Consider the following 26,203-nt stretch of genomic DNA (forward strand, 5'->3'; position numbering starts at 1 on the left):
CTATGCGATATGGCCGAGAAATGTAATTTTGATGTTCACTCCCAAACCGCTGCGCAGAAGTCAACCAAACTTCACCCAATAGTGTATTGTATCACAATCTAGTAGTTACATGTGGAAATTTGGTTTTAGGACATTTGGTTTGAGCGCAATCATCAAACTTAATTAAAAAAGTCATTTCAGCCTTTTCACAGTGAGATCTATGCGATATTGCCGAGAAATGTAATTTTGATGTTAACTCCCAAACCGCTGCGCAGAAGTAAACCAAACTTCACCCAATAGTGTATTTTATCATAATCTAGTAGTTACATTTGGAAATTTAGTTCTAGGACATTTGGTTTGAGCGCAATCTTCAAACTTAATTAAAAAAAGTCATTTAAGCCTTTTCACAGTGAGATCTATGCGATATGGCCGAGAAATGTAATTTTGATGTTAACTCCCAAACCGCTGCGCAGAAGTCAACCAAACTTCACCCAATAGTGTATTGTATCACAATCTAGTAGTTACATGTGAAAATTTGGTTCTAGGACATTTCATTTGAGCGCAATCCTCAAACTTAGGTCAAAATAGCCATTTAAGCCTTTTCACAGTGAGATCTACGCGATATGGCTGAGAAATGTAATTTTGATGTTAACTCCCAAACCGCTGCGCAGAAGTCAACCAAACTTCACCCAATAGTGTATTGTATCACAATCTAGTAGTTACATTTGGAAATTTCGTTCTAGGACATTTGGTTTGAGCGCAATCATCAAACTTAGGTCAAAAAAGCCATTTAAGCCTTTTCACAGTGAGATCTATGCGATATGGCCGAGAAATGTAATTTTGATGTTAACTCCCAAACCGCTGCGCAGAAGTCAACCAAACTTCACCCAATAGTGTATTGTATCACAGTCTAGTAGTTACATGTGGAAATTTGGTTCTAGGACATTTGATTTGAGCGCAATTCTCAAACTTAGGTCAAAAAAGCCATTTAAGCCTTTTCACAGTGAGATCTATGTGATATGGCCGAGAAATGTAATTTTGATGTTAACTCCCAAACCGCTGCGCAGAAGTCAACCAAACTTCACCCAATAGTGTATTTTATCACAATCTAGTAGTTACATTTGGAAATTTAGTTTTAGGACATTTGGTTTGAGCGCAGTCTTCAAACTTAATTAAAAAAAGTCATTTAAGCCTTTTCACAGTGAGATCTATGTGATATGGCCGAGAAATGTAATTTTGATGTTCACTCCCAAACCGCTGCGCAGAAGTCAACCAAACTTCACCCATTAGTGTATTGTATCACAATCTAGTAGTTACATGTGGAAATTTGGTTCTAGGACATTTGATTTGAGCGCAATCCTCAAACTTAGGTCAAAAAAGCCATTTAAGCCTTTTCACAGTGAGATCTATGCGATATGGCCGAGAAATGTAATTTTGATGTTAACTCCCAAACCGCTGCGCCGAAGTCAACCAAACTTCACCCAATAGTGTATTTTATCACAATCTAGTAGTTACATTTGGAAATTTAGTTCTAGGACATTTGGTTTGAGCGCAATCATCAAACTTAATTAAAAAAGTCATTTAAGCCTTTTCACAGTGAGATCTACGCGATATGGCCGAGAAATGTAATTTTGATGTTAACTCCCAAACCGCTGCGCAGAAGTCAACCAAACTTCACCCAATAGTGTATTGTATCACAATCTAGTAGTTACATGTGGAAATTTGGTTCTAGGACATTTGATTTGAGCGCAATCCTCAAACTTAGGTCAAAAAAGCCATTTAAGCCTTTTCACAGTGAGATCTATGCGATATGGCCGAGAAATGTAATTTTGATGTTAACTCCCAAACCGCTGCGCAGAAGTCAACCAAACTTCACCCAATAGTGTATTGTATCACAATCTAGTAGTTACATGTGGAAATTTGGTTCTAGGACATTTGTTTTGAGCGCAATCTTCAAACCTAGGTCAAAAAAGCCATTTAAGCCTTTTCACAGTGAGATCTACGCGATATGGCTGAGAAATGTAATTTTGATGTTAACTCCCAAACCGCTGCGCAGAAGTCAACCAAACTTCACCCAATAGTGTATTGTATCACAATCTAGTAGTTACATTTGGAAATTTCGTTCTAGGACATTTGGTTTGAGCGCAATCATCAAACTTAATTAAAAAAGTCATTTAAGCCTTTTCACAGTGAGATCTATGCGATATGGCCGAGAAATGTAATTTTGATGTTCACTCCCAAACCGCTGCGCAGAAGTCAACCAAACTTCACCCAATAGTGTATTGTATCACAATCTAGTAGTTACATGTGGAAATTTGGTTCTAGGACATTTGATTTGAGCACAATCCTCAAACTTAGGTCAAAAAAGCCATTTAAGTCTTTTCACAGTGAGATCTATGCGATATGGCCGAGAAATGTAATTTTGATGTTAACTCCCAAACCGCTGCGCAGAAGTCAACCAAACTTCACCCAATAGTGTATTGTATCACAATCTAGTAGTTACATGTGGAAATTTGGTTCTAGGACATTTGATTTGAGCGCAATCCTCAAACTTAGGTCAAAAAAGCCATTTAAGCCTTTTCACTGTGAGATCTATGCGATATGGCCGAGAAATTTAATTTTGATGTTAACTCCCAAACCGCTGCGCAGAAGTCAACCAAACTTCACCCAATAGTGTATTTTATCATAATCTAGTAGTTAAATTTGGAAATTTAGTTCTAGGACATTTGGTTTGAGCGCAATCTTCAAACTTAATTAAAAAAAGTCATTTAAGCCTTTTCACAGTGAGATCTACGCGATATGGCCGAGAAATGTAATTTTGATGTTAACTCCCAAACCGCTGCGCAGAAGTCAACCAAACTTCACCCAATAGTGTATTGTATCACAATCTAGTAGTTACATTTGGAAATTTCGTTCTAGGACATTTGGTTTGAGCGCAATCATCAAACTTAATTAAAAAAGTAATTTAAGCCTTTTCACAGTGAGATCTATGCGATATGGCCGAGAAATGTAATTTTGATGTTCACTCCCAAACCGCTGCGCAGAAGTCAACCAAACTTCACCCAATAGTGTATTGTATCACAATCTAGTAGTTACATGTGGAAATTTGGTTTTAGGACATTTGGTTTGAGCGCAATCATCAAACTTAATTAAAAAAGTCATTTCAGCCTTTTCACAGTGAGATCTATGCGATATTGCCGAGAAATGTAATTTTGATGTTAACTCCCAAACCGCTGCGCAGAAGTAAACCAAACTTCACCCAATAGTGTATTTTATCATAATCTAGTAGTTACATTTGGAAATTTAGTTCTAGGACATTTGTTTTGAGCGCAATCCTCAAACTTAATTAAAAAAAGTCATTTAAGCCTTTTCACAGTGAGATCTATGCGATATGGCCGAGAAATGTAATTTTGATGTTCACTCCCAAACCGCTGCGCAGAAGTCAACCAAACTTCACCCAATAGTGTATTGTATCACAATCTAGTAGTTACATGTGGAAATTTGGTTCTAGGACATTTGATTTGAGCGCAATTCTCAAACTTAGGTCAAAAAAGCCATTTAAGCCTTTTCACAGTGAGATCTATGCGATATGGCCGAGAAATGTAATTTTGATGTTAACTCCCAAACCGCTGCGCAGAAGTCAACCAAACTTCACCCAATAGTGTATTTTATCACAATCTAGTAGTTACATTTAGAAATTTAGTTTTAGGACTTTTGGTTTGAGCGCAATCTTCAAACTTAATTAAAAAAAGTCATTTAAGCCTTTTCACAGTGAGATCTATGCGTTATGGCCGAGAAATGTAATTTTGATGTTCACTCCCAAACCGCTGCGCAGAAGTCAACCAAACTTCACCCATTAGTGTATTGTATCACAATCTAGTAGTTACATGTGGAAATTTGGTTCTAGGACATTTGATTTGAGCGCAATCCTCAAACTTGGGTCAAAAAAGCCATTTAAGCCTTTTCACAGTGAGATCTATGCGATATGGCCGAGAAATGTAATTTTGATGTTAACTCCCAAACCGCTGCGCAGAAGTCAACCAAACTTCACCTAATAGTGTATTTTATCATAATCTAGTAGTTACATGTGGAAATTTCGTTCTAGGACATTTGGTTTGAGCGCAATCATCAAACTTAATTAAAAAAGTCATTTAAGCCTTTTCACAGTGAGATCTATGCGATATGGCCGAGAAATGTAATTTTGATGTTCACTCCCAAACCGCTGCGCAGAAGTCAACCAAACTTCACCCAATAGTGTATTGTATCACAATCTAGTAGTTACATGTGGAAATTTGGTTCTAGGACATTTGATTTGAGCGCAATTCTCAAACTTAGGTCAAAAAAGCCATTTAAGCCTTTTCACAGTGAGATCTATGCGATATGGCCGAGAAATGTAATTTTGATGTTAACTCCCAAACCGCTGCGCAGAAGTCAACCAAACTTCACCCAATAGTGTATTTTATCACAATCTAGTAGTTACATTTGGAAATTTAGTTTTAGGACATTTGGTTTGAGCGCAATCTTCAAACTTAATTAAAAAAAGTCATTTAAGCCTTTTCAAAGTGAGATCTATGCGTTATGGCCGAGAAATGTAATTTTGATGTTAACTCCCAAACCGCTGCGCAGAAGTCAACCAAACTTCACCCAATTGTGTATTGTATCACAATCTAGTAGTTACATGTGGAAATTTGGTTCTAGGACATTTGATTTGAGCGCAATTCTCAAACTTAGGTCAAAAAAGCCATTTAAGCCTTTTCACTGTGAGATCTATGCGATATGGCCGAGAAATGTAATTTTGATGTTAACTCCCAAACCGCTGCGCAGAAGTCAACCAAACTTCACCCAATAGTGTATTTTATCATAATCTAGTAGTTACATTTGGAAATTTAGTTCTAGGACATTTGGTTTGAGCGCAATCTTCAAACTTCATTAAAAAAAAGTCATTTAAGCCTTTTCACAGTGAGATCTACGCGATATGGCCGAGAAATGTAATTTTGATGTTAACTCCCAAACCGCTGCGCAGAAGTCAACCAAACTTCACCCAATAGTGTATCGTATCACAATCTAGTAGTTACATTTGGAAATTTCGTTCTAGGACATTTGGTTTGAGCGCAATCTTCAAACTTAATTAAAAAAAGTCATTTAAGCCTTTTCACAGTGAGATCTACGCGATATGGCTGAGAAATGTAATTTTGATGTTAACTCCCAAACCGCTGCGCAGAAGTCAACCAAACTTCACCCAATAGTGTATTGTATCACAATCTAGTAGTTACATTTGGAAATTTCGTTCTAGGACATTTGGTTTGAGCGCAATCATCAAACTTAATTAAAAAAGTCATTTAAGCCTTTTCACAGTGAGATCTATGCGATATGGCCGAGAAATGTAATTTTGATGTTCACTCCCAAACCGCTGCGCAGAAGTCAACCAAACTTCACCCAATAGTGTATTGTATCACAATCTAGTAGTTACATGTGGAAATTTGGTTCTAGGACATTTGATTTGAGCACAATCCTCAAACTTAGGTCAAAAAAGCCATTTAAGTCTTTTCACAGTGAGATCTATGCGATATGGCCGAGAAATGTAATTTTGATGTTAACTCCCAAACCGCTGCGCAGAAGTCAACCAAACTTCACCCAATAGTGTATTGTATCACAATCTAGTAGTTACATGTGGAAATTTGGTTCTAGGACATTTGATTTGAGCGCAATCCTCAAACTTAGGTCAAAAAAGCCATTTAAGCCTTTTCACTGTGAGATCTATGCGATATGGCCGAGAAATTTAATTTTGATGTTAACTCCCAAACCGCTGCGCAGAAGTCAACCAAACTTCACCCAATAGTGTATTTTATCATAATCTAGTAGTTAAATTTGGAAATTTAGTTCTAGGACATTTGGTTTGAGCGCAATCTTCAAACTTAATTAAAAAAAGTCATTTAAGCCTTTTCACAGTGAGATCTACGCGATATGGCCGAGAAATGTAATTTTGATGTTAACTCCCAAACCGCTGCGCAGAAGTCAACCAAACTTCACCCAATAGTGTATTGTATCACAATCTAGTAGTTACATTTGGAAATTTCGTTCTAGGACATTTGGTTTGAGCGCAATCATCAAACTTAATTAAAAAAGTAATTTAAGCCTTTTCACAGTGAGATCTATGCGATATGGCCGAGAAATGTAATTTTGATGTTCACTCCCAAACCGCTGCGCAGAAGTCAACCAAACTTCACCCAATAGTGTATTGTATCACAATCTAGTAGTTACATGTGGAAATTTGGTTTTAGGACATTTGGTTTGAGCGCAATCATCAAACTTAATTAAAAAAGTCATTTCAGCCTTTTCACAGTGAGATCTATGCGATATTGCCGAGAAATGTAATTTTGATGTTAACTCCCAAACCGCTGCGCAGAAGTAAACCAAACTTCACCCAATAGTGTATTTTATCATAATCTAGTAGTTACATTTGGAAATTTAGTTCTAGGACATTTGTTTTGAGCGCAATCCTCAAACTTAATTAAAAAAAGTCATTTAAGCCTTTTCACAGTGAGATCTATGCGATATGGCCGAGAAATGTAATTTTGATGTTCACTCCCAAACCGCTGCGCAGAAGTCAACCAAACTTCACCCAATAGTGTATTGTATCACAATCTAGTAGTTACATGTGGAAATTTGGTTCTAGGACATTTGATTTGAGCGCAATTCTCAAACTTAGGTCAAAAAAGCCATTTAAGCCTTTTCACAGTGAGATCTATGCGATATGGCCGAGAAATGTAATTTTGATGTTAACTCCCAAACCGCTGCGCAGAAGTCAACCAAACTTCACCCAATAGTGTATTTTATCACAATCTAGTAGTTACATTTAGAAATTTAGTTTTAGGACTTTTGGTTTGAGCGCAATCTTCAAACTTAATTAAAAAAAGTCATTTAAGCCTTTTCACAGTGAGATCTATGCGTTATGGCCGAGAAATGTAATTTTGATGTTCACTCCCAAACCGCTGCGCAGAAGTCAACCAAACTTCACCCATTAGTGTATTGTATCACAATCTAGTAGTTACATGTGGAAATTTGGTTCTAGGACATTTGATTTGAGCGCAATCCTCAAACTTAGGTCAAAAAAGCCATTTAAGCCTTTTCACAGTGAGATCTATGCGATATGGCCGAGAAATGTAATTTTGATGTTAACTCCCAAACCGCTGCGCAGAAGTCAACCAAACTTCACCCAATAGTGTATTGTATCACAATCTAGTAGTTACATGTGGAAATTTGGTTCTAGGACATTTGATTTGAGCGCAATTCTCAAACTTAGGTCAAAAAAGCCATTTAAGCCTTTTCACAGTGAGATCTATGTGATATGGCCGAGAAATGTAATTTTGATGTTAACTCCCAAACCGCTGCGCAGAAGTCAACCAAACTTCACCCAATAGTGTATTTTATCACAATCTAGTAGTTACATTTGGAAATTTAGTTTTAGGACATTTGGTTTGAGCGCAATCTTCAAACTTAATTAAAAAAAGTCATTTAAGCCTTTTCACAGTGAGATCTATGCGATATGGCCGAGAAATGTAATTTTGATGTTCACTCCCAAACCGCTGCGCAGAAGTCAACCAAACTTCACCCATTAGTGTATTGTATCACAATCTAGTAGTTACATGTGGAAATTTGGTTCTAGGACATTTGATTTGAGCGCAATCCTCAAACTTAGGTCAAAAAAGCCATTTAAGCCTTTTCACAGTGAGATCTATGCGATATGGCCGAGAAATGTAATTTTGATGTTAACTCCCAAACCGCTGCGCCGAAGTCAACCAAACTTCACCCAATAGTGTATTTTATCACAATCTAGTAGTTACATTTGGAAATTTAGTTCTAGGACATTTGGTTTGAGCGCAATCATCAAACTTAATTAAAAAAGTCATTTAAGCCTTTTCACAGTGAGATCTACGCGATATGGCCGAGAAATGTAATTTTGATGTTAACTCCCAAACCGCTGCGCAGAAGTCAACCAAACTTCACCCAATAGTGTATTGTATCACAATCTAGTAGTTACATGTGGAAATTTGGTTCTAGGACATTTGATTTGAGCGCAATCCTCAAACTTAGGTCAAAAAAGCCATTTAAGCCTTTTCACAGTGAGATCTATGCGATATGGCCGAGAAATGTAATTTTGATGTTAACTCCCAAACCGCTGCGCAGAAGTCAACCAAACTTCACCCAATAGTGTATTGTATCACAATCTAGTAGTTACATGTGGAAATTTGGTTCTAGGACATTTGTTTTGAGCGCAATCTTCAAACTTAGGTCAAAAAAGCCATTTAAGCCTTTTCACAGTGAGATCTACGCGATATGGCTGAGAAATGTAATTTTGATGTTAACTCCCAAACCGCTGCGCAGAAGTCAACCAAACTTCACCCAATAGTGTATTGTATCACAATCTAGTAGTTACATTTGGAAATTTCGTTCTAGGACATTTGGTTTGAGCGCAATCATCAAACTTAATTAAAAAAGTCATTTAAGCCTTTTCACAGTGAGATCTATGCGATATGGCCGAGAAATGTAATTTTGATGTTCACTCCCAAACCGCTGCGCAGAAGTCAACCAAACTTCACCCAATAGTGTATTGTATCACAATCTAGTAGTTACATGTGGAAATTTGGTTCTAGGACATTTGATTTGAGCGCAATCCTCAAACCTAGGTCAAAAAAGCCATTTAAGTCTTTTCACAGTGAGATCTATGCGATATGGCCGAGAAATGTAATTTTGATGTTAACTCCCAAACCGCTGCGCAGAAGTCAACCAAACTTCACCCAATAGTGTATTGTATCACAATCTAGTAGTTACATGTGGAAATTTGGTTCTAGGACATTTGATTTGAGCGCAATCCTAAAACTTAGGTCAAAAAAGCCATTTAAGCCTTTTCACTGTGAGATCTATGCGATATGGCCGAGAAATTTAATTTTGATGTTAACTCCCAAACCGCTGCGCAGAAGTCAACCAAACTTCACCCAATAGTGTATTTTATCATAATCTAGTAGTTACATTTGGAAATTTAGTTCTAGGACATTTGGTTTGAGCGCAATCTTCAAACTTAATTAAAAAAAGTCATTTAAGCCTTTTCACAGTGAGATCTACGCGATATGGCCGAGAAATGTAATTTTGATGTTAACTCCCAAACCGCTGCGCAGAAGTCAACCAAACTTCACCCAATAGTGTATTGTATCACAATCTAGTAGTTACATTTGGAAATTTCGTTCTAGGACATTTGGTTTGAGCGCAATCATCAAACTTAATTAAAAAAGTAATTTAAGCCTTTTCACAGTGAGATCTATGCGATATTGCCGAGAAATGTAATTTTGATGTTAACTCCCAAACCGCTGCGCAGAAGTCAACCAAACTTCACCCAATAGTGTATTTTATCACAATCTAGTAGTTACATTTAGAAATTTAGTTCTAGGACATTTGGTTTGAGCGCAATCTTCAAACATAATTAAAAAAAGTCATTTAAGCCTTTTCACAGTGAGATCTATGCGATATGGCCGAGAAATGTAATTTTGATGTTAACTCCCAAACCGCTGCGCAGAAGTCAACCAAACTTCACCCATTAGTGTATTGTATCACAATCTAGTAGTTACATGTGGAAATTTGGTTCTAGGACATTTGATTTGAGCGCAATCCTCAAACTTAGGTCAAAAAAGCCATTTAAGCCTTTTCACAGTGAGATCTATGCGATATGGCCGAGAAATGTAATTTTGATGTTAACTCCCAAACCGCTGCGCAGAAGTAAACCAAACTTCACCCAATAGTGTATTTTATCATGATCTAGTAGTTACATTTGGAAATTTAGTTCTAGGACATTTGGTTTGAGCGCAATCTTCAAACTTAATTAAAAAAAGTCATTTAAGCCTTTTCACAGTGAGATCTATGCGATATGGCCGAGAAATGTAATTTTGATGTTAACTCCCAAACCGCTGCGCAGAAGTCAACCAAACTTCACCCAATAGTGTATTGTATCACAATCTAGTAGTTACATTTGGAAATTTCGTTCTAGGACATTTGGTTTGAGCGCAATCATCAAACTTAGGTCAAAAAAGCCATTTAAGCCTTTTCACAGTGAGATCTATGCGATATGGCCGAGAAATGTAATTTTGATGTTAACTCCCAAACCGCTGCGCAGAAGTCAACCAAACTTCACCCAATAGTGTATTTTATCACAATCTAGTAGTTACATTTGGAAATTTAGTTTTAGGACATTTGGTTTGAGCGCAATCTTCAAAGTTAATTAAAAAAAGTCATTTAAGCCTTTTCACAGTGAGATCTATGCGATATGGCCGAGAAATGTAATTTTGATGTTCACTCCCAAACCGCTGCGCAGAAGTCAACCAAACTTCACCCATTAGTGTATTGTATCACAATCTAGTAGTTACATATGGAAATTTGGTTCTAGGACATTTGATTTGAGCGCAATCCTCAAACTTAGGTCAAAAAAGCCATTTAAGCCTTTTCACAGTGAGATCTATGCGATATGGCCGAGAAATGTAATTTTGATGTTAACTCCCAAACCGCTGCGCAGAAGTCAACCAAACTTCACCCAATAGTGTATTTTATCATAATCTAGTAGTTACATTTGGAAATTTAGTTCTAGGACATTTGGTTTGAGCGCAATCTTCAAACTTAATTAAAAAAAGTCATTTAAGCCTTTTCACAGTGAGATCTATGCGATATGGCTGAGAAATGTAATTTTGATGTTAACTCCCAAACCGCTGCGCCGAAGTCAACCAAACTTCACCCTTATTGTGTATTGTATCACAATCTAGTAGTTACATGTGGAAATTTGGTTCTAGGACATTTGTTTTGTGCGCAATCCTCAAACTTGGGTCAAAAAAGCCATTTAAGCCTTTTCACAGTGAGATCTACGCGATATGGCTGAGAAATGTAATTTTGATGTTAACTCCCAAACCGCTGCGCAGAAGTCAACCAAACTTCACCCAATAGTGTATTGTATCACAATCTAGTAGTTACATGTGGAAATTTCGTTCTAGGACATTTGGTTTGAGCGCAATCATCAAACTTAATTAAAAAAGTCATTTAAGCCTTTTCACAGTGAGATCTATGCGATATGGCCGAGAAATGTAATTTTGATGTTCACTCCCAAACCGCTGCGCAGAAGTCAACCAAACTTCACCCAATAGTGTATTGTATCACAATCTAGTAGTTACATGTGGAAATTTGGTTCTAGGACATTTGATTTGAGCGCAATTCTCAAACTTAGGTCAAAAAAGCCATTTAAGCCTTTTCACAGTGAGATCTATGCGATATGGCCGAGAAATGTAATTTTGATGTTAACTCCCAAACCGCTGCGCAGAAGTCAACCAAACTTCACCCAATAGTGTATTTTATCACAATCTAGTAGTTACATTTGGAAATTTAGTTTTAGGACATTTGGTTTGAGCGCAATCTTCAAACTTAATTAAAAAAAGTCATTTAAGCCTTTTCAAAGTGAGATCTATGCGTTATGGCCGAGAAATGTAATTTTGATGTTAACTCCCAAACCGCTGCGCAGAAGTCAACCAAACTTCACCCAATTGTGTATTGTATCACAATCTAGTAGTTACATGTGGAAATTTGGTTCTAGGACATTTGATTTGAGCGCAATTCTCAAACTTAGGTCAAAAAAGCCATTTAAGCCTTTTCACTGTGAGATCTATGCGATATGGCCGAGAAATGTAATTTTGATGTTAACTCCCAAACCGCTGCGCAGAAGTCAACCAAACTTCACCCAATAGTGTATTTTATCATAATCTAGTAGTTACATTTGGAAATTTAGTTCTAGGACATTTGGTTTGAGCGCAATCTTCAAACTTCATTAAAAAAAAGTCATTTAAGCCTTTTCACAGTGAGATCTACGCGATATGGCCGAGAAATGTAATTTTGATGTTAACTCCCAAACCGCTGCGCAGAAGTCAACCAAACTTCACCCAATAGTGTATCGTATCACAATCTAGTAGTTACATTTGGAAATTTCGTTCTAGGACATTTGGTTTGAGCGCAATCTTCAAACTTAATTAAAAAAAGTCATTTAAGCCTTTTCACAGTGAGATCTATGCGATACGGCTGAGAAATGTAATTTTGATGTTAACTCCCAAACCGCTGCGCCGAAGTCAACCAAACTTCACCCTTATTGTGTATTGTATCACAATCTAGTAGTTACATGTGGAAATTTGGTTCTAGGACATTTGATTTGAGCGCAATCCTCAAACTTAGGTCAAAAAAGCCATTTAAGCCTTTTCACAGTGAGATCTATGCGATATGGCCGAGAAATGTAATTTTGATGTTAACTCCCAAACCGCTGCGCAGAAGTCAACCAAACTTCACCCATTAGTGTATTGTATCACAATCTAGTAGTTACATGTGGAAATTTGGTTCTAGGACATTTGATTTGAGCGCAATCCTCAAATTTAGGTCAAAAAAGCCATTTAAGCCTTTTCACAGTGAGATCTATGCGATATGGCCGAGAAATGTAATTTTGATGTTAACTCCCAAACCGCTGCGCAGAAGTCAACCAAACTTCACCCAATAGTGTATTTTATCATAATCTAGTAGTTTCATTTGGAAATTTAGTTCTAGGACATTTGGTTTGAGCGCAATCTTCAAACTTAATTTAAAAAAGTCATTTAAGCCTTTTCACAGTGAGATCTATGCGATATGGCTGAGAAATGTAATTTTGATGTTAACTCCCAAACCGCTGCGCCGAAGTCAACCAAACTTCACCCAATAGTGTATTGTATCACAATCTAGTAGTTACATGTGGAAATTTGGTTCTAGGACATTTGTTTTGAGCGCAATCCTCAAACTTAGGTCAAAAAAGCCATTTAAGCCTTTTCACAGTGAGATCTACGCGATATGGCTGAGAAATGTAATTTTGATGTTAACTCCCAAACCGCTGCGCAGAAGTCAACCAAACTTCACCCAATAGTGTATTGTATCACAATCTAGTAGTTACATTTGGAAATTTCGTTCTAGGACATTTGGTTTGAGCGCAATCATCAAACTTAATTAAAAAAGTCATTTAAGCCTTTTCACAGTGAGATCAATGCGATATGGCCGAGAAATGTAATTTTGATGTTCACTCCCAAACCGCTGCGCAGAAGTCAACCAAACATCACCCAATAGTGTATTGTATCACAATCTAGTAGTTACATGTGGAAATTTGGTTCTAGGACATTTGATTTGAGGGCAATCCTCAAACTTAGGTCAAAAAAGCCATTTAAGCCTTTTCACAGTGAGATCTATGCGATATGACCGAGAAATGTAATTTTGATGTTAACTCCCAAACCGCTGCGCAGAAGTCAACCAAACTTCACCCAATAGTGTATTTTATCACAATCTAGTAGTTACATTTGAAAATTTAGTTTTAGGACATTTGGTTTGAGCGCAATCTTCAAACTTAATTAAAAAAAGTCATTTAAGCCTTTTCACAGTGAGATCTATGCGTTATGGCCAAGAAATGTAATTTTGATGTTCACTCCCAAACCGCTGCGCAGAAGTCAACCAAACTTCACCCATTAGTGTATTGTATCACAATCTAGTAGTTACATATGGAAATTTGGTTCTAGGACATTTGATTTGAGCGCAATCCTCAAACTTAGGTCAAAAAAGCCATTTAAGCCTTTTCACAGTGAGATCTATGCGATATGGCCGAGAAATGTAATTTTGATGTTAACTCCCAAACCGCTGCGCAGAAGTCAACCAAACTTCACCCAATAGTGTATTTTATCATAATCTAGTAGTAACATTTGGAAATTTAGTTCTAGGACATTTGGTTTGAGCGCAATCTTCAAACTTAATTAAAAAAAGTCATTTAAGCCTTTTCACAGTGAGATCTATGCGATATGGCTGAGAAATGTAATTTTGATGTTAACTCCCAAACCGCTGCGCCGAAGTCAACCAAACTTCACCCTTATTGTGTATTGTATCACAATCTAGTAGTTACATGTGGAAATTTGGTTCTCGGACATTTGTTTTGTGCGCAATCCTCAAACTTGGGTCAAAAAAGCCATTTAAGCCTTTTCACAGTGAGATCTACGCGATATGGCTGAGAAATGTAATTTTGATGTTAACTCCCAAACCGCTGCGCAGAAGTCAACCAAACTTCACCCAATAGTGTATTTTATCACAATCTAGTAGTTACATGTGGAAATTTCGTTCTAGGACATTTGGTTTGAGCGCAATCATCAAACTTAATTAAAAAAGTCATTTAAGCCTTTTCACAGTGAGATCTATGCGATATGGCCGAGAAATGTAATTTTGATGTTCACTCCCAAACCGCTGCGCAGAAGTCAACCAAACTTCACCCAATAGTGTATTGTATCACAATCTAGTAGTTACATGTGGAAATTTGGTTCTAGGACATTTGATTTGAGCGCAATTCTCAAACTTAGGTCAAAAAAGCCATTTAAGCCTTTTCACAGTGAGATCTATGCGATATGGCCGAGAAATGTAATTTTGATGTTAACTCCCAAACCGCTGCGCAGAAGTCAACCAAACTTCACCCAATAGTGTATTTTATCACAATCTAGTAGTTACATTTGGAAATTTAGTTTTAGGACATTTGGTTTGAGCGCAATCTTCAAACTTAATTAAAAAAAGTCATTTAAGCCTTTTCAAAGTGAGATCTATGCGTTATGGCCGAGAAATGTAATTTTGATGTTAACTCCCAAACCGCTGCGCAGAAGTCAACCAAACTTCACCCAATTGTGTATTGTATCACAATCTAGTAGTTACATGTGGAAATTTGGTTCTAGGACATTTGATTTGAGCGCAATTCTCAAACTTAGGTCAAAAAAGCCATTTAAGCCTTTTCACTGTGAGATCTATGCGATATGGCCGAGAAATGTAATTTTGATGTTAACTCCCAAACCGCTGCGCAGAAGTCAACCAAACTTCACCCAATAGTGTATTTTATCATAATCTAATAGTTACATTTGGAAATTTAGTTCTAGGACATTTGGTTTGAGCGCAATCTTCAAACTTCATTAAAAAAAAGTCATTTAAGCCTTTTCACAGTGAGATCTACGCGATATGGCCGAGAAATGTAATTTTGATGTTAACTCCCAAACCGCTGCGCAGAAGTCAACCAAACTTCACCCAATAGTGTATCGTATCACAATCTAGTAGTTACATTTGGAAATTTCGTTCTAGGACATTTGGTTTGAGCGCAATCTTCAAACTTAATTAAAAAAAGTCATTTAAGCCTTTTCACAGTGAGATCTATGCGATACGGCTGAGAAATGTAATTTTGATGTTAACTCCCAAACCGCTGCGCCGAAGTCAACCAAACTTCACCCTTATTGTGTATTGTATCACAATCTAGTAGTTACATGTGGAAATTTGGTTCTAGGACATTTGATTTGAGCGCAATCCTCAAACTTAGGTCAAAAAAGCCATTTAAGCCTTTTCACAGTGAGATCTATGCGATATGGCCGAGAAATGTAATTTTGATGTTAACTCCCAAACCGCTGCGCAGAAGTCAACCAAACTTCACCCATTAGTGTATTGTATCACAATCTAGTAGTTACATGTGGAAATTTGGTTCTAGGACATTTGATTTGAGCGCAATCCTCAAATTTAGGTCAAAAAAGCCATTTAAGCCTTTTCACAGTGAGATCTATGCGATATGGCCGAGAAATGTAATTTTGATGTTAACTCCCAAACCGCTGCGCAGAAGTCAACCAAACTTCACCCAATAGTGTATTGTATCACAATCTAGTATTTACATTTGGAAATTTCGTTCTAGGACATTTGGTTTGAGCGCAATCATCAAACTTAATTAAAAAAGTCATTTAAGCCTTTTCACAGTGAGATCTATGCGATATGGCCGAGAAATGTAATTTTGATGTTAACTCCCAAACCGCTGCGCCGAAGTCAACCAAACATCACCCAATAGTGTATTGTATCACAATCTAGTAGTTACATGTGGAAATTTGGTTCTAGGACATTTGATTTGAGGGCAATCCTCAAACTTAGGTCAAAAAAGCCATTTAAGCCTTTTCACAGTGAGATCTATGCGATATGACCGAGAAATGTAATTTTGATGTTAACTCCCAAACCGCTGCGCAGAAGTCAACCAAACTTCACCCAATAGTGTATTTTATCACAATCTAGTAGTTACATTTGAAAATTTAGTTTTAGGACATTTGGTTTGAGCGCAATCTTCAAACTTAATTAAAAAAAGTCATTTAAGCCTTTTCACAGTGAGATCTATGCGTTATGGCCGAGAAATGTAATTTTGATGTTCACTCCCAAACCGCTGCGCAGAAGTCAACCAAACTTCACCCATTAGTGTATTGTATCACAATCTAGTAGTTACATATGGAAATTTGGTTCTAGGACATTTGATTTGAGCGCAATCCTCAAACTTAGGTCAAAAAAGCCATTTAAGCCTTTTCACAGTGAGATCTATGCGATATGGCCGAGAAATGTAATTTTGATGTTAACTCCCAAACCGCTGCGCAGAAGTCAACCAAACTTCACCCAATAGTGTATTTTATCATAATCTAGTAGTTACATTTGGAAATTTAGTTCTAGGACATTTGGTTTGAGCGCAATCTTCAAACTTAATTAAAAAAAGTCATTTAAGCCTTTTCACAGTGAGATCTATGCGATATGGCTGAGAAATGTAATTTTGATGTTAACTCCCAAACCGCTGCGCCGAAGTCAACCAAACTTCACCCTTATTGTGTATTGTATCACAATCTAGTAGTTACATGTGGAAATTTGGTTCTCGGACATTTGTTTTGTGCGCAATCCTCAAACTTGGGTCAAAAAAGCCATTTAAGCCTTTTCACAGTGAGATCTACGCGATATGGCTGAGAAATGTAATTTTGATGTTAACTCCCAAACCGCTGCGCAGAAGTCAACCAAACTTCACCCAATAGTGTATTGTATCACAATCTAGTAGTTACATGTGGAAATTTCGTTCTAGGACATTTGGTTTGAGCGCAATCATCAAACTTAATTAAAAAAGTCATTTAAGCCTTTTCACAGTGAGATCTATGCGATATGGCCGAGAAATGTAATTTTGATGTTCACTCCCAAACCGCTGCGCAGAAGTCAACCAAACTTCACCCAATAGTGTATTGTATCACAATCTAGTAGTTACATGTGGAAATTTGGTTCTAGGACATTTGATTTGAGCGCAATTCTCAAACTTAGGTCAAAAAAGCCATTTAAGCCTTTTCACAGTGAGATCTATGCGATATGGCCGAGAAATGTAATTTTGATGTTAACTCCCAAACCGCTGCGCAGAAGTCAACCAAACTTCACCCAATAGTGTATTTTATCACAATCTAGTAGTTACATTTGGAAATTTAGTTTTAGGACATTTGGTTTGAGCGCAATCTTCAAACTTAATTAAAAAAAGTCATTTAAGCCTTTTCAAAGTGAGATCTATGCGTTATGGCCGAGAAATGTAATTTTGATGTTAACTCCCAAACCGCTGCGCAGAAGTCAACCAAACTTCACCCAATTGTGTATTGTATCACAATCTAGTAGTTACATGTGGAAATTTGGTTCTAGGACATTTGATTTGAGCGCAATTCTCAAACTTAGGTCAAAAAAGCCATTTAAGCCTTTTCACTGTGAGATCTATGCGATATGGCCGAGAAATGTAATTTTGATGTTAACTCCCAAACCGCTGCGCAGAAGTCAACCAAACTTCACCCAATAGTGTATTTTATCATAATCTAGTAGTTACATTTGGAAATTTAGTTCTAGGACATTTGGTTTGAGCGCAATCTTCAAACTTCATTAAAAAAAGTCATTTAAGCCTTTTCACAGTGAGATCTACGCGATATGGCCGAGAAATGTAATTTTGATGTTAACTCCCAAACCGCTGCGCAGAAGTCAACCAAACTTCACCCAATAGTGTATCGTATCACAATCTAGTAGTTACATTTGGAAATTTCGTTCTAGGACATTTGGTTTGAGCGCAATCATCAAACTTAATTAAAAAAGCCATTTAAGCCTTTTCACAGTGAGATCTATGCGATATGGCCGAGAAATGTAATTTTGATGTTCACTCCCAAACCGCTGCGCAGAAGTCAACCAAACTTCACCCAATAGTGTATTGTATCACAATCTAGTAGTTACATGTGGAAATTTGGTTTTAGGACATTTGGTTTGAGCGCAATCATCAAACTTAATTAAAAAAGTCATTTCAGCCTTTTCACAGTGAGATCTATGCGATATTGCCGAGAAATGTAATTTTGATGTTAACTCCCAAACCGCTGCGCAGAAGTCCACCAAACTTCACCCAATAGTGTATTTTATCACAATCTAGTAGTTACATTTGGAAATTTAGTTTTAGGACATTTGGTTTGAGCGCAATCTTCAAAGTTAATTAAAAAAAGTCATTTAAGCCTTTTCACAGTGAGATCTATGCGATATGGCCGAGAAATGTAATTTTGATGTTCACTCCCAAACCGCTGCGCAGAAGTCAACCAAACTTCACCCATTAGTGTATTGTATCACAATCTAGTAGTTACATATGGAAATTTGGTTCTAGGACATTTGATTTGAGCGCAATCCTCAAACTTAGGTCAAAAAAGCCATTTAAGCCTTTTCACAGTGGGATCTATGCGATATGGCCGAGAAATGTAATTTTGATGTTAACTCCCAAACCGCTGCGCAGAAGTCAACCAAACTTCACCCAATAGTGTATTTTATCATAATCTAGTAGTTACATTTGGAAATTTAGTTCTAGGACATTTGGTTTGAGCGCAATCTTCAAACTTAATTAAAAAAAGTCATTTAAGCCTTTTCACAGTGAGATCTATGCGATATGGCTGAGAAATGTAATTTTGATGTTAACTCCCAAACCGCTGCGCCGAAGTCAACCAAACTTCACCCTTATTGTGTATTGTATCACAATCTAGTAGTTACATGTGGAAATTTGGTTCTAGGACATTTGATTTGAGCGCAATCCTCAAACTTAGGTCAAAAAAGCCATTTAAGCCTTTTCACAGTGAGATCTATGCGATATGGCCGAGAAATGTAATTTTGATGTTAACTCCCAAACCGCTGCGCAGAAGTCAACCAAACTTCACCCAATAGTGTATTTTATCATAATCTAGTAGTTACATTTGGAAATTTAGTTCTAGGACATTTGGTTTGAGCGCAATCTTCAAACTTAATTAAAAAAAGTCATTTAAGCCTTTTCACAGTGAGATCTATGCGATATGGCTGAGAAATGTAATTTTGATGTTAACTCCCAAACCGCTGCGCCGAAGTCAACCAAACTTCACCCAATAGTGTATTGCATCACAATCTAGTAGTTACATGTGGAAATTTGGTTCTAGGACATTTGATTTGAGCGCAATCCTCAAACTTAGGTCAAAAAAGTCATTTAAGCCTTTTCACAGTGAGATCTACGCAATATGGCCGAGAAATGTAATTTTGATGTTAACTCCCAAACCGCTGCGCAGAAGTCAACCAAACTTCACCCAATAGTGTATTGTATCACAATCTAGTAGTTACATTTGGAAATTTCGTTCTAGGACATTTGGTTTGAGCGCAATCTTCAAACTTAATAAAAAAAAGTCATTTAAGCCTTTTCACAGTGAGATCTACGCAATATGGCCGAGAAATGTAATTTTGATGTTAACTCCCAAACCGCTGCGCAGAAGTCAACCAAACTTCACCCAATAGTGTATTTTATCACAATCTAGTAGTTACATTTAGAAATTTAGTTCTAGGACATTTGGTTTGAGCGCAATCTTCAAACATAATTAAAAAAAGTCATTTAAGCCTTTTCACAGTGAGATCTATGCGATATGGCTGAGAAATGTAATTTTGATGTTAACTCCCAAACCGCTGCGCAGAAGTCAACCAAACTTCACCCAATAGTGTATTGTATCACAATCTAGTAGTTACATTTGGAAATTTCGTTCTAGGACATTTGGTTTGAGCGCAATCATCAAACTTAATTAAAAAAGTCATTTCAGCCTTTTCACAGTGAGATCTATGCGATATGGCCGAGAAATGTAATTTTGATGTTCACTCCCAAACGGCTGCGCAGAAGTCAACCAAACTTCACCCAATAGTGTATTGTATCACACTCTAGTAGTTACATGTGGAAATTTGGTTCTAGGACATTTGATTTGAGCGCAATCCTCAAACTTAGGTCAAAAAAGCCATTTAAGCCTTTTCACAGTGAGATCTATGCGATATGGCCGAGAAATGTAATTTTGATGTAAACTCCTAAACCGCTGCGCAGAAGTCAACCAAACTTCACCCAATAGTGTATTGTATCACAATCTAATAGTTACATGTGGAAATTTGGTTCTAGGACATTTGTTTTGAGCGCAATCCTCAAACTTAGGTCAAAAAAGCCATTTAAGCCTTTTCACAGTGAGATCTACGCGATATGGCTGAGAAATGTAATTTTGATGTTAACTCCCAAACCGCTGCGCAGAAGTCAACCAAACTTCACCCAATAGTGTATTGTATCACAATCTAGTAGTTACATTTGGAAATTTCGTTCTAGGACATTTGGTTTGAGCGCAATCATCAAACTTAATTAAAAAAGCCATTTAAGCCTTTTCACAGTGAGATCTATGCGATATGGCCGAGAAATGTAATTTTGATGTTCACTCCCAAACCGCTGCGCAGAAGTCAACCAAACTTCACCCATTAGTGTATTGTATCACAATCTAGTAGTTACATGTGGAAATTTTGTTCTAGGACATTTGATTTGAGCGCAATCCTCAAACTTAGGTCAAAAAAGCCATTTAAGCCTTTTCACAGTGAGATCTATGCGATATGGCCGAGAAATGTAATTTTGATGTTAACTCCCAAACCGCTGCGCAGAAGTCAACCAAACTTCACCCAATAGTGTATTTTATCACAATCTAGTAGTTACATTTGGAAATTTAGTTTTAGGACATTTGGTTTGAGCGCAGTCTTCAAACTTAATTAAAAAAAGTCATTTAAGCCTTTTCACAGTGAGATCTATGTGATATGGCCGAGAAATGTAATTTTGATGTTAACTCCCAAACCGCTGCGCAGAAGTAAACCAAACTTCACCCAATAGTGTATTTTATCATAATCTAGTAGTTACATTTAGAAATTTAGTTCTAGGACATTTGTTTTGAGCGCAATCCTCAAACTTAGGTCAAAAAAGCCATTTAAGCCTTTTCACAGTGAGATCTACGCGATATGGCTGAGAAATGTAATTTTGATGTTAATTCCCGAACCGCTGCGCAGAAGTCAACCAAACTTCACCCAATAGTGTATTGTATCACAATCTAGTAGTTACATTTGGAAATTTGGTTCTAGGACATTTGGTTTGAGCGCAATACTCAAACTTAGTTAAAAAAAAGTCATTTAAGCCTTTTCTCAGTTAGATCTACGCGATATGGCCTAGAAATGTAATTTTGATGTTAACTCCCAAACCGCTGCGCAGAAGTCAACCAAACTTCACCCAATAGTGTATTGTATCACAATCTAGTAGTTACATTTGGAAATTTGGTTCTAGGACATTTGGTTTGAGCGCAATCCTCAAACTTAGTTAAAAAAAAAAATTAAGCCTTTTCACAGTGAGATCTACGCGATATGGCCGAGAAATGTAATTTTGATGTTAACTCCCAAACCGCTGCGCAGAAGTCAACCAAACTTCACCCAATCGTGTATTGTATCACAATCTAGTAGTTACATTTGGAAATTTGGTTCTAGGACATTTGGTTTGAGCGCAATACTCAAACTTAGTTTAAAAAAGTCATTTAAGCCTTTTCTCAGTTAGATCTACGCGATATGGCCGAGAAATGTAATTTTGATGTTAACTCCCAAACCGCTGCGCAGAAGTCAACCAAACTTCACCCAATAGTGTATTGTATCACAAACTAGTAGTTACATTTGGAAATTTGGTTCTAGGACATTTGGTTTGAGCTCAATCCTCAAACTTAGTTAAAAAAAGTCATTTAAGCCTTTTCTCAGTGAGATCTACGCGATATGGCCGAGAAATGTAATTTTGATGTTAACTCCCAAACCGCTGCGCAGAAGTCAACCAAACTTCACCCAATAGTGTATTGTATCACAAACTAGTAGTTACATTTGGAAATTTGGTTCTAGGACATTTGTTTTGAGCGCAATCCTCAAACTTAGTAAAAAAAAAAATTAAGCCTTTTCACAGTGAGATCTACGCGATATGGCCGAGAAATGTAATTTTGATGTTAACTCCCGAACCGCTGCGCAGAAGTCAACCAAACTTCACCCAATAGTGTATTGTATCACAATCTAGTAGTTACATTTGGAAATTTGGTTCTAGGACATTTGGTTTGAGCGCAATACTCAAACTTAGTTTAAAAAAGTCATTTAAGCCTTTTCTCAGTTAGATCTACGCGATATGGCCGAGAAATGTAATTTTGATGTTAACTCCCAAACCGCTGCGCAGAAGTCAACCAAACTTCACCCAATAGTGTATTGTATCACAAACTAGTAGTTACATTTGGAAATTTGGTTCTAGGACATTTGGTTTGAGCGCAATCCTCAAACTTAGTTAAAAAAAAAAATTAAGCCTTTTCACAGTGAGATCTACGCGATATGGCCGAGAAATGTAATTTTGATGTTAACTCCCAAACCGCTGCGCAGAAGTCAACCAAACTTCACCCAATCGTGTATTGTATCACAATCTAGTAGTTACATTTGGAAATTTGGTTCTAGGACATTTGGTTTGAGCGCAATACTCAAACTTAGTTTAAAAAAGTCATTTAAGCCTTTTCTCAGTTAGATCTACGCGATATGGCCGAGAAATGTAATTTTGATGTTAACTCCCAAACCGCTGCGCAGAAGTCAACCAAACTTCACCCAATAGTGTATTGTATCACAAACTAGTAGTTACATTTGGAAATTTGGTTCTAGGACATTTGGTTTGAGCTCAATCCTCAAACTTAGTTAAAAAAAGTCATTTAAGCCTTTTCTCAGTGAGATCTACGCGATATGGCCGAGAAATGTAATTTTGATGTTAACTCCCAAACCGCTGCGCAGAAGTCAACCAAACTTCACCCAATAGTGTATTGTATCACAAACTAGTAGTTACATTTGGAAATTTGGTTCTAGGACATTTGGTTTGAGCGCAATCCTCAAACTTAGTTAAAAAAAAAATTAAGCCTTTTCACAGTGAGATCTACGCGATATGGCCGAGAAATGTAATTTTGATGTTAACTCCCGAACCGCTGCGCAGAAGTCAACCAAACTTCACCCAATAGTGTATTGTATCACAATCTAGTAGTTACATTTGGAAATTTGGTTCTAGGACATTTGGTTTGAGCGCAATACTCAAACTTAGTTTAAAAAAGTCATTTAAGCCTTTTCTCAGTTAGATCTACGCGATATGGCCGAGAAATGTAATTTTGATGTTAACTCCCAAACCGCTGCGCAGAAGTCAACCAAATTTCACCCAATAGTGTATTGTATCACAAACTAGTAATTACATTTGGAAATTTGGTTCTAGGACATTTGGTTTGAGCGCAATCCTCAAACTTAGTTAAAAAAAAGTCATTTAAGCCTTTTCTCAGTGAGATCTACGCGATATGGCCGAGAAATGTAATTTTGATGTTAACTCCCAAACCGCTGCGCAGAAGTCAACCAAACTTCACCCAATAGTGTATTGTATCACAAACTAGTAGTTACATTTGGAAATTTGGTTTTAGGACATTTGGTTTGAGCGCAATCCTCAAACTTAGTTAAAAAAAAGTCATTTAAGCCTTTTCTCAGTGAGATCTACGCGATATGGCCGAGAAATGTAATTTTGATGTTAACTCCCAAACCGCTGCGCAGAAGTCAACCAAACTTCACCCAATAGTGTATTGTATCACAATCTAGTAGTTACATTTGGAAATTTGGTTCTAGGACATTTGGTTTGAGCGCAATCCTCAAACTTAGTTAAAAAAAAAAATTAAGCCTTTTCACAGTGAGATCTACGCGATATGGCCGAGAAATGTAATTTTGATGTTAACTCCCAAACCGCTGCGCAGAAGTCAACCAAACTTCACCCAATCGTGTATTGTATCACAATCTAGTAGTTACATTTGGAAATTTGGTTCTAGGACATTTGGTTTGAGCGCAATACTCAAACTTAGTTTAAAAAAGTCATTTAAGCCTTTTCTCAGTTAGATCTACGCGATATGGCCGAGAAATGTAATTTTGATGTTAACTCCCAAACCGCTGCGCAGAAGTCAACCAAACTTCACCCAATAGTGTATTGTATCACAAACTAGTAGTTACATTTGGAAATTTGGTTCTAGGACATTTGGTTTGAGCTCAATCCTCAAACTTAGTTAAAAAAAGTCATTTAAGCCTTTTCTCAGTGAGATCTACGCGATATGGCCGAGAAATGTAATTTTGATGTTAACTCCCAAACCGCTGCGCAGAAGTCAACCAAACTTCACCCAATAGTGTATTGTATCACAAACTAGTAGTTACATTTGGAAATTTGGTTCTAGGACATTTGTTTTGAGCGCAATCCTCAAACTTAGTAAAAAAAAAAATTAAGCCTTTTCACAGTGAGATCTACGCGATATGGCCGAGAAATGTAATTTTGATGTTAACTCCCGAACCGCTGCGCAGAAGTCAACCAAACTTCACCCAATAGTGTATTGTATCACAATCTAGTAGTTACATTTGGAAATTTGGTTCTAGGACATTTGGTTTGAGCGCAATACTCAAACTTAGTTTAAAAAAGTCATTTAAGCCTTTTCTCAGTTAGATCTACGCGATATGGCCGAGAAATGTAATTTTGATGTTAACTCCCAAACCGCTGCGCAGAAGTCAACCAAACTTCACCCAATAGTGTATTGTATCACAAACTAGTAGTTACATTTGGAAATTTGGTTCTAGGACATTTGGTTTGAGCGCAATCCTCAAACTTAGTTAAAAAAAAAAATTAAGCCTTTTCACAGTGAGATCTACGCGATATGGCCGAGAAATGTAATTTTGATGTTAACTCCCAAACCGCTGCGCAGAAGTCAACCAAACTTCACCCAATCGTGTATTGTATCACAATCTAGTAGTTACATTTGGAAATTTGGTTCTAGGACATTTGGTTTGAGCGCAATACTCAAACTTAGTTTAAAAAAGTCATTTAAGCCTTTTCTCAGTTAGATCTACGCGATATGGCCGAGAAATGTAATTTTGATGTTAACTCCCAAACCGCTGCGCAGAAGTCAACCAAACTTCACCCAATAGTGTATTGTATCACAAACTAGTAGTTACATTTGGAAATTTGGTTCTAGGACATTTGGTTTGAGCTCAATCCTCAAACTTAGTTAAAAAAAGTCATTTAAGCCTTTTCTCAGTGAGATCTACGCGATATGGCCGAGAAATGTAATTTTGATGTTAACTCCCAAACCGCTGCGCAGAAGTCAACCAAACTTCACCCAATAGTGTATTGTATCACAAACTAGTAGTTACATTTGGAAATTTGGTTCTAGGACATTTGGTTTGAGCGCAATCCTCAAACTTAGTTAAAAAAAAAATTAAGCCTTTTCACAGTGAGATCTACGCGATATGGCCGAGAAATGTAATTTTGATGTTAACTCCCGAACCGCTGCGCAGAAGTCAACCAAACTTCACCCAATAGTGTATTGTATCACAATCTAGTAGTTACATTTGGAAATTTGGTTCTAGGACATTTGGTTTGAGCGCAATACTCAAACTTAGTTTAAAAAAGTCATTTAAGCCTTTTCTCAGTTAGATCTACGCGATATGGCCGAGAAATGTAATTTTGATGTTAACTCCCAAACCGCTGCGCAGAAGTCAACCAAATTTCACCCAATAGTGTATTGTATCACAAACTCGTAATTACATTTGGAAATTTGGTTCTAGGACATTTGGTTTGAGCGCAATCCTCAAACTTAGTTAAAAAAAAGTCATTTAAGCCTTTTCTCAGTGAGATCTACGCGATATGGCCGAGAAATGTAATTTTGATGTTAACTCCCAAACCGCTGCGCAGAAGTCAACCAAACTTCACCCAATAGTGTATTGTATCACAAACTAGTAGTTACATTTGGAAATTTGGTTTTAGGACATTTGGTTTGAGCGCAATCCTCAAACTTAGTTAAAAAAAAGTCATTTAAGCCTTTTCTCAGTGAGATCTACGCGATATGGCCGAGAAATGTAATTTTGATGTTAACTCCCAAACCGCTGCGCAGAAGTCAACCAAACTTCACCCAATAGTGTA

Source organism: Corythoichthys intestinalis, chromosome 13, assembly GCF_030265065.1.
Source record: "Corythoichthys intestinalis isolate RoL2023-P3 chromosome 13, ASM3026506v1, whole genome shotgun sequence".
Classification (NCBI taxonomy): domain Eukaryota; kingdom Metazoa; phylum Chordata; class Actinopteri; order Syngnathiformes; family Syngnathidae; genus Corythoichthys; species Corythoichthys intestinalis.